The sequence below is a fragment of the Synchiropus splendidus genome, chromosome 2 (genome assembly GCF_027744825.2).
Source record: "Synchiropus splendidus isolate RoL2022-P1 chromosome 2, RoL_Sspl_1.0, whole genome shotgun sequence".
NCBI lineage: Eukaryota > Metazoa > Chordata > Actinopteri > Syngnathiformes > Callionymidae > Synchiropus > Synchiropus splendidus.
In genome coordinates this window covers 25,961,795-25,978,186 of record NC_071335.1, presented here as the reverse complement: position 1 = coordinate 25,978,186, position 16,392 = coordinate 25,961,795, and the positions used below count along the sequence as shown (strand labels likewise).

At 44.3% G+C, this 16,392-nt stretch overlaps 1 protein-coding gene across 4 annotated transcripts in view; it reads left to right on the top strand.

Annotated features, from left to right (window-relative positions):
• LOC128755048 (protein phosphatase 1 regulatory subunit 29-like) overlaps window positions 1-16,392 on the top strand; it is a 221,333-nt gene that overhangs the window by 109,599 nt on the left and 95,342 nt on the right. For all 4 annotated transcript variants that reach the window (XM_053858246.1, XM_053858248.1, XM_053858245.1 and 1 more), the window contains one exon: window positions 2,428-2,622. The gene's annotated coding sequence lies outside the window, so the exon portion shown is untranslated. The remainder of the gene's footprint in view (window positions 1-2,427; window positions 2,623-16,392) is intronic.

The following is a 16,392-nucleotide window of genomic DNA, read 5'->3' as shown; positions in this document are numbered from 1 at the left end:
TGTGTCATTATATATAAAGATGTACATTTAAATGTAATAGTAGTCTGTTAAGTGTGTGTAAAGGCGTAATGCAGAGTCATGTGAGACGGGACCAGACCACACGTCTGGCTGTCTGGATAGTTTGTGCGCTATCCATGGTGGTGGCCTCGCAACATGAAAAGTTTCATGGATTTTTTATTTTTTTAATGAGTGTTTGAAGTGCATCCAGTCTGAGGACCAATGCCTTTTCTCTGTCCCTAGCAGCCTTTTGTGAGTCAATACGGAGGCTGTTAGAAACAAGCCTGGGCAGAAAGATCCTCTTGATAATACTTTGTATTTACCTTTCATACTGGAGTGTGTTTACTGTTCAGGTACCTGGAGCCCACTGTGCCGTTCATTATCTTGAAGACCAATAGACCTTCCTGCTACTTACTGGAATAAAGACTGAACCTTGAACAAGGTGCCAGGCTTCTTCAGTACGCTCGCATCGCTGACCTTTTATGGGCAACATGAAGTGTTGTTTGACACAGTAGATCTGCTGTGTGTCTTGTGTGGCGGCTGGACGTGACGGAGAAGATGGCAGCGAACAAGACAATGCAGTTGCCAGGGACAACACACTGAGGAGAGAACGTGCAGCCTCCCACTCAAGTCTTCAAGTTGCACCTTCAGTTTTTTAGCTTCCTTCACGAACATGTACAGTATAGGAGTTCATCCATCCACTGTGTTTAAACTGCTTGTATGTTCTATACTGTTATTGCCATGGATCTCAAATGCCGCTGATGCCGCTACACTGTGTAGGATGCAGCGTAGGAGTTCGGCAGCACGTGTCGAATTTAAAACTGTCCTGTCCCGTGCATCAACTGCAAGTGTTTCAAACCCAAACGGATGGATTTGAAAACACTGTTTTTGTGCCCCCTATATTACGACCAAACCAAACCTTTTGAGAAGGACGATGTCCATGCCACGCCTCTTTGACCTGGACTTTTCTTTTTTTTTGTCTTATCAACTGTTCTCATTTGGAGCAGGTTTTTCCTGAAATGACTGGTATTTATGGATCACCATTCTGAAAACAAAGGGGGAAAAAAGATTGAATGTCAAAAGCTGGATTTTCCTATGTTAAAATCACAATTGCAGCGATGTTATAAATAAAATATATAAAAAAAATAAAAAATATAGGAAAAAAACATGGTTGAAATATTATTATCATTATTATTATCATTATTATTACTACACGCTAAATATAACACAGAAAAGCTTAAAAAATGGAAACTTTCTTTCGCAGAGTACATGTCTCAGTGCATCAGTACCAGGTGCACCACATCACTACGATGTCGATGTCGTGACTGAAACACCCATGAGATTGACGCATGGCCATTTTAAGTTTGAAAGACTTCACATTAGAAGCACCTTCACCCTGAACTTTGAGCTTTTATGGTCAGAACCAAGTTGAATTTGACTGGTTTAAAATCCTCTTGTAAACACAGTCGTATACAGGAGTACGAGTCAGTTTGCCGTGGGTTTAAAACATCAGAAGACGTGGCGTCATATCGGAAAAGAATCAGGAATAATGCTTCTTTGCTGAGGACGACTGCCTTTCCCACTTTCCATGTATGTCACCTCCACTATTCCCCGCTGGAGTCTGGGCTGTCAGCCGTCCCAGTCGCTGCGGACTCGTCGCTCACTGTGAATCTGTCTCCTTAATTGGAAGTTACGCCTCAGTGCAAGTATTCAACCTAAAAAAAAAAGAAGAAAACTGGTCATTATCCACCATAATTTCACAGAGAAAGAAATGGTTTTGTTTCCGAGACGTGAAGACAGAGGTTGAGAGAGAGGAAGATCCCACTGGGCCAATTATCGGAACCTCAATGTTGAGTTAGTTTAGCTCAGTGGAGAAGCGTGAGTTTCGATCGCATGTGTGCTGACTGGGATTCCGCTGTTTGCTAGTTTTTTTCCTTTCAATCCTACAAGTCACGTTGGTTTTTACTCTCGCCCATTAACTTTCAATGATTTCAGCATGAAATGTGTTTCAGTGTAGATTTCCACGATGTATTAAAATGTTACCCGTATCAAGAAGCAGAGTGACACAGACGGCAAGGCAGAGTCTGCGGTCATGACTCCACCACCAGCCTGAGCAACTGTCTACGTCAATGAAACTATACATAAACGTGTGCTGTGTGAAGTGCATTGACAAAGAGAGCAGTGGATCGTTTGATAGGAAAAGTTCTCTATGTTGATGGAGGCCAGAGCCAGAGGAAAACAATGGACAAAGCTTCATGAAGCTTCATGAAGCCTCAGTGCTCTACTTTATAGAGCTCAATAGTCTCTCGGTTTAAAAGCTTTAAAGATGAAAAGATGTATCCATTTATTTTCACTGATTCGTTTCTATTGTCACTTGTGTTTTTTTTGTTTTTTTTAACTTTATTTTTCTTCTGTCTCTGCTTCCTTCAGGATCCTTGTTTGAACCACAGGACCTGAATTGACCAACTGAATCATCTGCCCGTGTCACGCGCCTCAAGTTCTGCTAAAGAATATAGGACTAAGACGGCGAAGAGGCCTCGGAGCCCTGGGGGCCTGGCTGACTCCTTCGACGGGGTGGATTTCTGTCTATTTTCCGTGGAGTTCTTTCGATGCGCTCCACTCCAGGTAGGTGGATGAATTCCTGCTTTTTTTTTCTCTATGTATAAAATCAGAGTGTGGCACCGACCTGCTGTCACCTTTGGAGCCAGAGTCAGCTGTCAACTATTGAGTCTCTGCTTGGCTCAGTCGCTGACAAAGTTCATTTACAACTCACCGTTCGCAGATGGATTAAGCCCTTCTGAGACACAGCTTCTGTTTCCAAATGAGGCCTTGCATCCATTTAAAAAATGTCCTCGGTAAACCTCACAAATCCTGCAAATGAAGTCTGACAAACTTGCTTGATGGACCAATTAAGTTGCCCACATACTGTCAGCCCTGCACCTTAATTCTCGTGTGTGTGGTAGTGGCTGGGCTCCATCACTCAAACAGATGCACCACAAAGGTGCAGATTCATTCTTTCTTCGGTGAAATCCTTTTTACTGCAAAGCAAAACCCGAGGCATAAGTTAGGGAAAATCCATCCATGGTTTTCCAGGGTTCTGGGGGGGTCATGTCCATGTGTTGTTTTCCATTTGTTTTTAAGTTTTTTTTCCATTTGTTTTTAAGTTTATGAACTTTGTTGAATTTCAAAGTCTTACTTTGAAATTTCACGCCATATTGAAAGAGTTTTTGGTAGTGTGAGATCGTCATCGCTCTATATCTACAATCAAATCCATAGAGGAATATGATGTCGGCAAACACATTGACATCTAAACAAATTGTCTAGCCATTCAGAGTCCAAGGCACCTTTTTTTTAATTTTATTTTTCACACTGAGAGGTCAGCAGGGCCCCTGTGTCGGAGCTGCGCCTCCTCGCAATGAATAATAATATTAATCATGAGTCATTATTTCTGTAGCGCTTTTTAGAAAGCTGTTCACAAAGTGCTTTACTGGCAAAATAGAGCGTTTTCACGTGTTCAACCACGAAGGTGACCAGCTAGGCCTTCAGTGAGTGAGATGTTAGGAGGATGTTATAGAAATTCAGGCCTATAAAAAGGAGGTTTTAGCAGATTTAAAGGTGTCAGTTCATGTGGTGTTTCGGATCTCCGTGGCAGACTCTTCCAGAGTGGAGGATCCCTGACAGAAAGATAGATTTAAGTCTCGACTCAGGATGAACTAGCTGAGGATCTGAGGGTCCTGGGTCAGCAGCTCTACAACGTGGTCGTGTGTCAGGCCTAGACAGGCCTTAAAAGTTCTCAGCGGAACCTTAAAATGGTGTGATGTGCTGCCATCTGTTCGAGCCAGTTAGAAGCCTTGCAGCTGAGTTCTAAACCAGCAGGGGGCGTGAGAGAGATTTCTTGTTTGTGCCAGTGGGGAGAGAGTTACAGTGGTCCAGGTGGGAGAATGTGAACACATGAGTTACGTCGCTCTATTTTGGAGCTGATTTTCAACTAGAGGAAACAAGAGTGGACTGTTTTTTTATGTGAGGGTCTCAAAAGAAAGTGAGATGTGAAATGGGGCGTATATATTTGGACAGGGCGCCGAGGCTGCTATCGAGAAGCAAGAAGAGTTTGGTGAGGAAAGCAGTGATATTCGTGGTTTTGACTGGTGCTGCTGAAGAAAATTCTGACTTGGACCTCCAGAACCTGGGCATCTGTTAGGGCCCTGAGACAAAAAAAAAGTCAAATAAACACTCAGCCAGGAGCTCTACGTTGGCGTGTAGAGTCCAGGATTCTTCTCACTGTGAAAACAGTAGAACACTGAATCCTGAGTTGCAGAGAAGCAGCACAAGATGCTGCTAAAACTGTATTTTATATATCACATATACATCGTTTTAACTTGAAAGTCCCTTGAAAGTCAAGGCATGGAACGTGTCTTCAGGTAAAAAGAGACGAGGAAGACTACAAATGAGGCCTTGGAATTCCTTGGACAAGGACATGCAGCGGATGGGTTGGAGCATCTGAGGACATCTGGAGGTGGAGGAGGCTAGTTTGCTCTGGCAACCCCTGATGGGAGACAGCCAAAGATAAAGAAGAGGGTGACTAAACTATGCTTCAGCGATCCATAACATCCTGTCGCTGGGGCTGCTGGCTCAAAGGCCCGACAGAATTCTGACTCTGGAGAGGGGGATCCTCTGAGTGGAGGTCTGCCAGGTCATTAAAGAAGGACTCGCAGGTTGCTCCTCTTCATGTTGGCCCCGCTCCTCCTTTAATCCCTGCAGCTTGTTAGTGCCAGGAGCCACCATGGCCACCACAGCACTTCACTCGGTCTGAAGCTCACGACTGCTACGAAACTGTCTGGACCTTGTTAAGGAGACTGGATCTGGCTCCAAGGTTTCTGCCTCCAGTGGTGTCCTTCCCTCACTTATAAATAAGCAGAGAATTATGGCCATCTTTTCCATGGATTTTCAGCTGCGAGAGACAACTGTTGCCGTTCTTCTACAGGTGATTTAACTACTTGAAACCTTGACACTCTGAGTTCATAGCAGAAAAGTGCCCATGCCAAGTGGGTTCCACCTAATTGCTGTAATGGGGGAGTAACATTTTAGAGGAGTGGGCAGTCACTGGGGCATGTGCCGCCGCCAGGCTGACGTGTTGAGTGCTTTAAAAAAAACAGAAAAACGCCGAGGTCCTCGGAGTGCACAAAGGTCTGGAGACGGCGAGTGATGACTGTTGTATGAGAGCGTGCATGCGTGGGCGAACCTCGCTGCGCACTTCATGTCTCACTTGTCACCATGGAGATTGCTCAGATTGATGCCGCCAGAGAGCGAGGGGAGAGATAAGTCAGTCCACCTTGAGGCGGTTCTGATTAATCCGCGCCGCCTCTCCCTGGCAATTTTCCTCATCACTAACTCTCACGGCATCTTCACTCTGCTCCGTTTGAAGTGACGCGTCTTTCATTTGAATCCTCGATTTGCTAACGTTTACGCGCCACTCTGGAGTTGAATGATAGCTGGTGGAAGTTCTGCAGCTCCGGGTCCGAGCGGACCTCGGCCACTTTGTCTTGATGATGAATTCATGACTCCGCCAGATTGAAAGATAATACATCAACGTCCTGGATGTTTAGGCTCTGATGGATCTTCGCTCCTGGTGCCTATTCGGCAGCGGTCAAGATGGATACTGCCATTACGAAAATGTTGGTTGTTGTTTGCAGGATGCTCAAGTGTGGACCAAGTCAGGTCAGGTGGTAATGACTCGTCGCTCGGTTGGAGTTTGGGTGGCTGCATTTTTCATGAGCAAACTCTGTACAACAGACCGGCCATTTTCCGCCTCACGCCCTTGATAATCTTTCTGCATCTGCAAAATAACTCTGGACAGATTGTCATATGGTTTGCAGGAAATGTTACAATGGTAGAGGAACAGAATTTGGATGGTGTTCCCAACTACCATGTGGATCCAGTGGTTTGACCACCGACTGTCCCATTGAGCTTGTTGGATTGTGAATGATATCAGATAGGATATTTAAAGGAAGGCGGAGCCCAGACTCATACCTCTGCTGGTTTGCATGGGCGGACTTACCGTACCACTACACAGAAACGTACATTTGTGCGTGACTCTCTAGAATCCTGGGAGGCCCCCAAATGTCTTGTAAAACTACGTGCAACACGTCTTAATCTAAGTGCTTACAGCATCTATATTGTCAATATTGTGATCGTTTTCGCACCCCCTCTCTTCTCATTAAAAGTCTCTCACCAAAATTTGTTGTCTGAACCAGAACCGAGAACCAGCGGAGGAGGACAGGCACCTTGGCAAGAGTACTGACTCTCTGCCATGTGAGTGCGCGTAAGGCATTTCCCGATAACTAACCTGTTTCACTGCACTTGTCAAGTCCTCGCTCATGACTGCGAACGATGCCTAGTACCATGTTCCCTCAGCTCATCGACGGTTTGTTCGGGCCTGTCTCACAAAAGAGGGAGGTCACTGGGACATATGTTAGGCAGATAGATACTCCACAACAATCTATGTACCTCTGAGGTTCGTTCAGGTAAGAAATCAGACCGTGAAAAAAGGTCGCGAATCCGGGAAAAATGTCATCACGAAACACTATGTGTAGACATTATTGGTATTTTACAATGAACTAGCAACTGGAGGCTGATTCTGTTTACTGGTATGCGCTACCCTGCACTCACCAGGGTTACACGATGGTGCTGCATCTTCTGTGGATTGTCAAGTGCTTAGATGTTTTGTGTTTGATATTCTAAAAGGAAGAAGATTCTTAGATACTTCAACAACATAAACAGCATATCCGCTTGTACTTTAACATGAAGATGCTGTTTGTGTTCAATATAGATCTTGTTGTTAACAGTTTTGCTAAATATTTCTGTTGCTGTATAATGACATCGCTGGAAAAGCAACATGCCATGAGCAAACTTCTAAATGTTTTATTTGCATTTGTGTTGATGTAGTAGCCCAAACATCTACGGAGAGTTGCAACAGATGGGTTCCACTGTTTTTGACTGTACATTTTAGGAACTCGAGAAAAGTATCCGAGACAATAATTCACAGCAGCAACATGTGAAGAAGTCGTTGATGAGTTGCGAGTTGTTTTTCACAATGTTAGTCGACCGAGTTTAAAACCTGGATTTAAAAGCAATGCCACAAAAAATGTGTCTCATTCTGGGCTAAAAAAAACATGGGTGGAAATGAGCAGCTTGGCAAGGTTTTTTCTACCTTTCTTTTTTGTAATTGAAAAGCACTCAATTAAAACCAGATCAAAAGGTGCTTTCTAAATGAAGATGAAGTGCAGGATGAACTGATAATGTGCTCTTCATTTTCGTTGGAAGGGAGTCCACATGTGAGTGGTGAGTGAGTTTCATTGAATGTTTGTCTTCAGTATCCTGAAATCTCGAAATGCGCTGTGTATTGAAAGGTAAATGCTGGCGGTGCTTTTGTGGCACCACTTGGTAGTTGCACCTCCCTGAGTCGCCCCTGCTGCATTTCCTTGAAGAAGACGGAGCTGTGCGCATTAGCTATGCTTATCTCATTAGTGCGACCGTGATTGAATCCCGCAGGAATCTGCCACCGGTAGCAGAGGAGACTGAGGAGCTCTTGTATTATTAAAGGACTTCTTGGTCTGTCACGGAGGATTAGGGGATAAGGAAAGTATGGATGGGAAATCAAAGAGAGGTGCTGACTCTTTAATAAGCATGGAGGAGTCATGAATCCTTCACAGCAACTTACTGTGCTGGTCATAATGTTTGTCCCGAGCTGAACCTTTGCATTTTTGGAGTTAGATTTACGGTTGATGGTCACAATCCTGGAAACATTGTTTCTTCAGTGCAGGGTGAAGGAGGGAAAGTGCCCTGAAGTGTCCACAACTCAAAACTACTAGCAAGTATTTATTGTATAAGTGTGGTGTAGCTAAAACACAAATGTGTGGTAAAGATTAGAAAGAGGTGAAGAAGCGGGTGCAGGCAGGATGGAATCATTGGAGAAAAGTGTCTGGTGTGATGTGTGACAAAAGGGTGTCGGCAAGGATGAAAGGGAAAGTGTCCAAAAGGGTGGTGAGGCCAGCAACGTTGTATGGTTTGGAAACAGTGGCACTGAGGAGAAGACAGGAGGCAGAGCTGGAGGTAGCAGAGATGAAGATGCTGAGCTTCTCTCTGGGAGTGAGCAGGATGATGATAGGATCAGAGGGACAGCACATGTGCTCAGGTGTTTAGGAGACCAAGTCAGAGAGGCTGGATGGAGATGGTTTGGACATGTACAGAGGAGAGAGAGAGAGGGAGCCAGGACATTGGTAGATGAAGATGTTGAGGTTGGAACTGCCAGGCAGAAGGTGGAGAGGAAGGCCACAGAGGAGAGTGATGGAGGTGGTGAAGGAGGACATGAGGTTTGTAGGTGTGAGAGAAGAGGGAGCAGAGGACAGGGGGAGATGGAGGAGGATGATCCTGAAGCTGAAAGAAAAAGAAGAAGTAGTTGTACTGTGATATTCCACTATATCCAGCCCAGATCATCATTGGAAAAAAAATATCTCATGGAATGTCCCACAGTATTTAACTGTTAGCTGATGTAAGTGAGACATTTGGAAGGGATAAGTAAAATGGCCAAGAAAAGATCATTCTGTTCAGAGCAGTTGAAGTTGAGGGAGTTGGAATCTGATCGGAGCGAAGGATGAATTTAGTGCGAGGAGCGATATTTTCGCTTGTTTCATTTCTCACTCTCCTGTCGGCCTGTCATGTCGCTCAATGGCACAGCGGCCCTTTTTACTGTCATGTGAAACAGCGTCGCGAGAAATTCAAAGTGTTTCCAGACAGCATTCTTGTGTCGTTGCAACTGTCCAAACAAGCACTTTCTCCCATTTAGGCATCACTTTAGCAACCCTCAAGTACCCAGTATGTTTCTCAATCTGGGCACTTCTTCCGTTCTCATCTTTGTCTGACTCTCCCCAGAGGCTCTATATCGTCTTGTTACCGGCATCTCAGCAAAGTCCAACAGTTAGGATGAAAGTGTTCGTCGACTGTTTCTCTGTACGGTTCAGTGGATTCCGGGACCACAGCCTCCTCTCTCACAGCTGCCAGCTGCAGATGTGTTTGTGTGTTGAGTTTAAAAGCCTTCTCCGATTGTTGTTATCCTGTAGACGCCGTCTCATTAGGAAGCCTACGTCGAAGTGTCTTGACACGAACGTCTAATGGCTCCCTGGTGGTTGAATTCTGCCTGACTTTTTGTACCTGCTTTTCTTCTTCCCATCACCACTTCTACTTCAGTCTGTTAAATAAGACAATTATGCAAGTTTTTTTGATCAGGTTGCTTTTGTCTCCGTCGTGTATCATCTACATCTGACATCGTCACCACGGAATTTTCGCAGAGGTCGTGTTCACCGTTTGTCATTTCAAGCTAAAAATCTTGAGAAGCTTTATGTTTGAACGCTTGACCATCCATTTTCTGCCACTGTTTTATGCGGTCGTGAGAACAGAAGGTGTTGCACCGTCTGACCAAAACCTGTGTCACGTTAGCTAGTGTTGTGTCCAATGTTGACGCATCACTGTTTCAATGGAGTCAAATGTCTGGGGGTCCAGACGTGTCGTGAGTTGACATAAACCGACATTGTGGATTAGGGTTAAAGGAGTGAAACCTCAGGGGGATCAAGAGCGTTTGCGACCTTTTATTTACTTTTTATTTATACGTTTTATTCTGAACAAATGCCATTTTCCCAGCAGCAATTGATGTCAAAAATTGAATGGGATGTTTGTCTTCATGCTCCTTGCTTTAGCCTAGCGTCTACCAAGTGCCAAATCAGACCTGTCACTCAAGTACAGCTAAGGTTTTGATGCCTGCGTTTGTCATATTTACACCGCTATGACTCAGAGGCGCACGCTGTTGCGGAGGTTCCCGCTTAAAATAACCGGTACGTAACCACCGATTTGCACTTTGCTTGGATTATACCTTAATGGGTAACTGGAGCCATAAAGATTTCAGTGCCTGCCGTGCCAACATCTGCTCGCTGGATTTCCTTGACAATCTGTTGAGAGGGAAAACATGTTGAAAACAGGTGGCAGAAGAATAAGCTGTAAATAATGGATTTGCGAATGTGTCTGACAAATAGCTCCCCAGTAATGGGACTGGTACCGCCAAAGGCCTGACTGAGTCATGGGGACGAGCAAATCATTTTTATTTATTTATGTCCCGTTCCATACTTGGTCTGCCCCAGGGCCTCCTCCCAATGTGACCGGCCATGTTTCGGCCGAACTCTTGGAAGATTTGTTCTTTGATCATGCCAATGGTCCCACACCTATATCTGTGTTCGCGTAATAACAAAAAACAGCAACTCTCTCGGTTTACACCCGATGGTGATCCGAGCTCTCCAGAAATCATTCTTGCAAAAAATGAATCCCAATTTTATGTTCACACTCCAATTCCAAGATTAGAGCAAGCTCAAACTGCCGCCTCATTATCTGGCTAAAAAGTAGTTCCAAGAGCTGAAACAGTTCAGAAAAAATGGTGGCTTTATTTAGCACAGTGGGCCACAGTTATTCCCCACGATTCAACATCCACAGATTCACACATTCAAAGAACGTGTTCACGAAATACCCACAGGAATCCCTTGGCGTTATCATGCAGGGCTTATCGAACATACTGTTACTTTTAACTGCATCTGCACTGAACCGTGGATATTGCTAGCATCCCCGGTGTTGGCTGTGGTCACATTAGGTTTTCAGTTGAAGTGCATGTTCCGCCTTTAGCGCCTTTAGCGGCAAGGTGTAAAAACAAGACGGAGGTTGCGGGTAAGCAAGCCATGGGACGGTGCTCCTTCCATCCTACATACGACACCGTGTCAATTGTCATTTAAAGCCGGTTATAGTTCATTCATTATGATGACACTGTCACGAAGGAAAAGAGCTAAGGGGTTATAAATAGCAACTGACGATATGATCCAATAGAGAGAGCTTCCGAACTTCTCCCTGTGACTCCACACCCTGGCGTGGAGTACCACACGGCAAGGGACACGCTTTTTACTCCACTGAAATGCCAACAGGTAACTCTTTCCCAACATCAATATATATTACGTCATGGGTGACAGGACGGGTTTTCCAGGGTAGCTTCCCTCGGTGCTATATTCCCTAAACATACGTCTCTCTTCCTCACAAAAACAGTTTAAAATGCCACAATATTCTGTGTTTAACAGTAGATTCTGTCTTAGTCAGCCAATTTCTTGATTTTGTGGTCGTGGAACTCATAGCGTCATCCATCAACCAGTGATGTGCAGATCAATCCTGAAATATCGATACCTCCGATACCGGATCTTGATTCTCTAAAATCGAGTCTCAAACCAAAATATTGATACTTTCGAAGTATTTTGAGGTCATGTATATTCCTCACAGGAACACAAATAAAAGTAACTAAACTATTGAGATCCTGTCGAGACAAGTGCTCGGTGGGAACTACTTTTCTTCCGCCTGTTATGTACAGGCAGGCAGGCAGGCTACACCCAGGTAAAGTACAGTCAGAAATAATAATAAAAGTAGTAGTATGTATATCGCTGAAATAATCGCACCCATCCTAACTTTAGCCTAGATTCATTCATGTAAGGATTCCATGGTCCTTCACCATTTAAAGTAGGTCTTTTAAATTATACAGTCCAATGACAATAAAACAGCTTTGGTGAAAAATGTACCAGAAAAGATTAATAAAGCACAAGTTTATCTACCAAATATTGTGTTATTTTCAATCAAACTTAAACTATTAAATTATATATATATATATATCTTGAAATTGATTTAACAGTGCAATTACAATGGCATTATTTGTTTAAATATTTTAATAGCAATTTCAGTTTTGAGTTGCCAGTATAATAATTGTTTGTAGATAGATGAATATTAAAAAAGAAATCAGTGGTATTGAACATCAACATTTCATGCGGAGAGTTTATTTAAGTAAGTTCTCTAAGTCTGGGTTGTTGGAGGCACTGTAGATATTCTCATGATTCCAGGCCATTCGCAGTCATCTTAGGACCTTAACCCCTGCGAACACTGGCGTCCCACTGTCGTATCATCTCCAGCAACAATGATTATTGGTGTGAACTGGACTCGGCCCACTTTTCGTGCTAGGAACCATACGTCCCCAATAGATACGTTACTGAACTGAAATGACAGACGTGGCTCTCAGACAAGATGAGATTCCACTCCAAACTCTTTTTACCGACAAAGAGACTCTGCTCTATTCAGAAGAGGTCGTCTATGACTCGCCTCAGTTCAATGACTGCTCTGCTTCTTCACCAACTCTGCTTCTTTTTGAGCTCATATTGTCCACAAAAGCACCTGGTAATGAGAACTGTCAGGAAGGGCAAATTAATTGTAAGAACTTGTGAGATGAGAATCCTGGAGAGAAGCATCGCGGGGACCAGCCCAGGTCGCCACCGGGGAAGAGAGCGTGTACTTCTCCTGTTAGCTTAAGTACCTCTGCGGAAATTGAATATCTATCTGTGGGCGGATTCAGAGTAGCACTCAGGAGCAAATGGTTCAAGTTTGTCCTTTTTGCTTGATGGACGGCTGGAAGTATCCTTTTTTCATTTATATTACTAGCAGAATTACTTGTGTTCGTGTTGCTTGCTTAGAATATCCTGCAAGAGAAACACAGAGTCAAAGCAAAAACCCCATCCGGGGCTGCCTCCACCTTCACCGACCATCATCACCCGCATCGTCTTGACCTGTGTTTTTCTTTTGCTGCTCCCTTCTCCTGTTTCCATCTCCAACTTTGTCCTTCCAATGTTCTCTCACTTCTCCTCAGATGTCCAAACCATCTGGCCTCCTCTACTTTGTCTCCAAAGCATGTGATGAACGGGGAGAGGGGGCTCCAGCAAGACTTCCAACAACCCGTGCGATCAGGCCCATAACTTGACCCTATTATGGTGGCTACATTTATCTTTATATTTGGATTCATTTTTAGTGAATGGACTGCAGGTGGCAGTTGCGTTCTGGGAGCTGGAGGTTTGGTCTGTTCCGTGAATGCGTCACCGTCATCAGTTGTGTTGCTCACAGACAGACGGATGGGCAGAAAAGCCATGGGCAACAACCCCCTAAATGTGGGTGTTTCTCCTTTAATTCACATTTTTATGTAGCAACAACTGAATCCCAGGCTTTCAACTGACATTTATATTGACTCGATGGAGTTCCCCATCATGCAGACACCAATATTGGCAGACACATCCATAGAGGTCAGTTGTCACCATTTGAATTTAGGATATGAAAATAGCCTGATCGATTGTGATGGGGTGGAGAACACGAAAGAGTTGCTGTTGCAGCGGGCATTAGATAAATGGACCATAAAGAAGATGGATGGCATGTGACTGAAATAGATAAGACCAAGACTGTCTGTTCGCAGCCGAATCTTTCCTGCAGACCAGCAACTGTGGATGGGAGAGACGCGAAATAAAAACGTTTCATCCAATGACATAGTTGCTCCAGTAAATCAGGGAATATGAACTTGAGACACGACTCGGTTAGATCAGTGTTTATTGTTTATGTATTTATTTATTTTGTATTTCTTTACAGCCATTACTGGGATTAAGGCGAACTTTTTTCCATTAAAGGTTGAACTCAGCCATTTTGATAATGAGTAAAGGATTGACCCTTGAGGTCGGAAAAAGAGTGTCTTGTCCAAGAGTCTTTGATCTTGTTCAGAAGTGCGAAGGATGACGGAGCAAAGACAAAAGGCAAAGCTCTTTTACCAGTAGTACATGCTTTCCCTCACTATTGGCACCAAACATTGGTCAGTAACCAAGACCTAGCGTGACGCATCAGATGCTTTGGGACCAAATCTGGATCCAGATGTGGCCCTCAATGGCCGGCATTTCTAGAGTGACCCAGGAACACTTTGGTTTTTCCTACAGTTGTGTGGGAAGAGAGAAGTAATGGGATGGAATTTGAAGGTAAAGACTTGCACTCTTGTTGCTCTAAAAGTGAGGAAGCTCTCTCACTGTTGACCTTTGTTGCCAAGTTTGTCTCATAATCTGAAGGCTCTATAACCTTCTTTTACATAAAATGAAGCTGATGCTTTCATCCAAACTGTAAACTGTTAGTGTAACTGTAATTCAAATCATCCCGTTTTCGCTCTCTTGGCGTCAAATAGCGACCATCTTCCAGTGGACTACTGCGTCCCATGTTGACACCTTGAAACCAAAGTCAACCTTCAGCCTTGAATCTTGAGGTACAGGTGTTTCAATGCAGTGAAATGCAGTACCCATGTCCCATAAGGAGCGGATCGGATGAGCTCACTACTACTTCCTTTGTGAGGCCCTGCCCACGCCGTGAGGAAGGCAGAACATGTGCCTCAAATGAAAGCCGAACATGCGATGCGGAAGGGTGACTTCGGTGTCACTCTGGAGCACCAGAGTTCACTTGCTCACTCACTTTTGGCGCCATATGTTGCTCCCATACTTGACTCTCTATTGCATACTCATATCTATTTGTTTTCCTGGTACTTGACTTTCCCTTTCCTTGACAATTTTCAGGTAAAGTGTGTTGCCAATAAAGACGCAATAGAGAAACATTGAATCAGGGTTGGGAGTTTTGATATTTACTGTCTGGGTGACAATAAAAAAAACGCTAGTTTTAATCATGAGAAGTGGACTTGTCTCCAGTCTGCAGTGGTCCTCACGCGGTGCGTCTGTGAACAGCAACGGACCTCAGTTATGAATGATGAAGCTTCTTTTGGCATCCGTGAGGAACATGCCAAAAACCGTCAGGTTCTTGTGCACCTCCATGATGTGTTATGTGTTGTCTGTTTGTTTCGAGGTTATGTTGCCCAGCTGGCTGCCAAATCACGTCCAGCCAAAAACACCATTCTGTATATGACGGTGCTTGTCGTGACTGATCGTTCTATCAATGCTATTCGGTGCCACGCGGCGTTTGGCTTTTACACCACCCGCTGTAATTGCTCACTAATGATTGGAGCTGAGGAATTCAACAATTGGAGTATCACATATCGACTTGGCAAGAGAAGCGATATTTTTATGTGATTTGGACGCAGAAGAGAACGCGCTCAGATGTCGGATAAAACAATGCTCCAGTCGTTGTCGCGCTTGCCGTCTGCAGCAATTTCAGTCTCCTTATTGAGTGTTGTTTTGCCAGGTGCCTCCATTTTCCCTGGCACCTGCTTCCTTTAATCATCCTTTATGGGCAGATTTGTGGGATTTGCAGATGCCGTCAAGCTCAGAGAAGAATATAAGGCGTTTCATAATTGCACATAAATTCCCGATGTCTTGTTGGCAGCAGGAAACCCAAAAAAAAAAGCAAGTTGAAGGGGAAAAAAACCCCTTTTTAATGATCCATCAACAACTTTTAATGGTCTCCCTTTACTTACCGCCGTCTTTCTGTAGGATTTCATCATCTGTTTCGTGGGGGCAGCGGGTCTCTTGCTTTCATATTACTCCCTAAAGAGCCGGCTCCCCCTCATAATCTTCCTCTGTTTATCCCTCCTTGCTTGTCTCTCTCACCCCCTTGTGGGGCCCGAAGTCTTTCCCTGCGTCCTGTCATCTCCAGCCTCTGTCTCCGTCTGTTTTTCTTCTTTTTATTCTCCACAGACCAGACTCAACCCACAACCTCCTGCTACGAAGTAGAACTGTTTTCATGCAGAAGCTGTGCTGTCACAGCTTGTTAAAGTGAAGTCCATCATGACAGTACCACCTAAGAGTAAAGCTTTATGTGGCAGTCATTATCATCATCTCAATAAGTGGCTTCCTCCCACGGTCTAAAGCCTCGTGAGTCCACTTCTTTGAGTTGTGTTTCCTGTGTGCGACCTGTCAAGTGTGTCCCCCACCTCTCACCCTGCGTAGTCGGAATATGCGTCGACCCTGTTACAGAAACAAGCGCGGAATAATTGACAATTTATACAAACTTTTGTCTCGGTAAACACGCTATAATGGAACATAACACGTTCCAACATCTCCTCATCTCCTCATCTTTTGAAGCTGAACAAATCTTTTTTTGTGTGAGTCTCTTGTGAGTAAAATGGCTTCCAATTTATAAACACATATTTGAGTGTGATATAGCAACTCTGTCCATTTGACAATTGCTTCCAAACTTTGTTGGACAAAACATGACTTCAGAAAGTTTCTATGTCTATGCTTCCTGTGCGCTGCGCTGCGCTGCACGTACAAAGCACTGGCAGTGCAATACGTAAAAGGAACACGAAGGTGTTGCTATTGAAAGCCTGTCAAACGGCCGTGCGTTTTAGTCACGGTGACTCTGTACCGTCACTTAGAAGTAGACATCCAATATGACTCCTTGAGCGAGCTTCTGCACGTCTCCCTGTTCCTTGTGTTCCAGCATGCCACGACGGATAGGCGTTTCAATGGACTAAAATACTTTTTTGTTTGTTTGTTTACGTGACGCGCTGGAACTTGTGCTTCAATAGAAAGT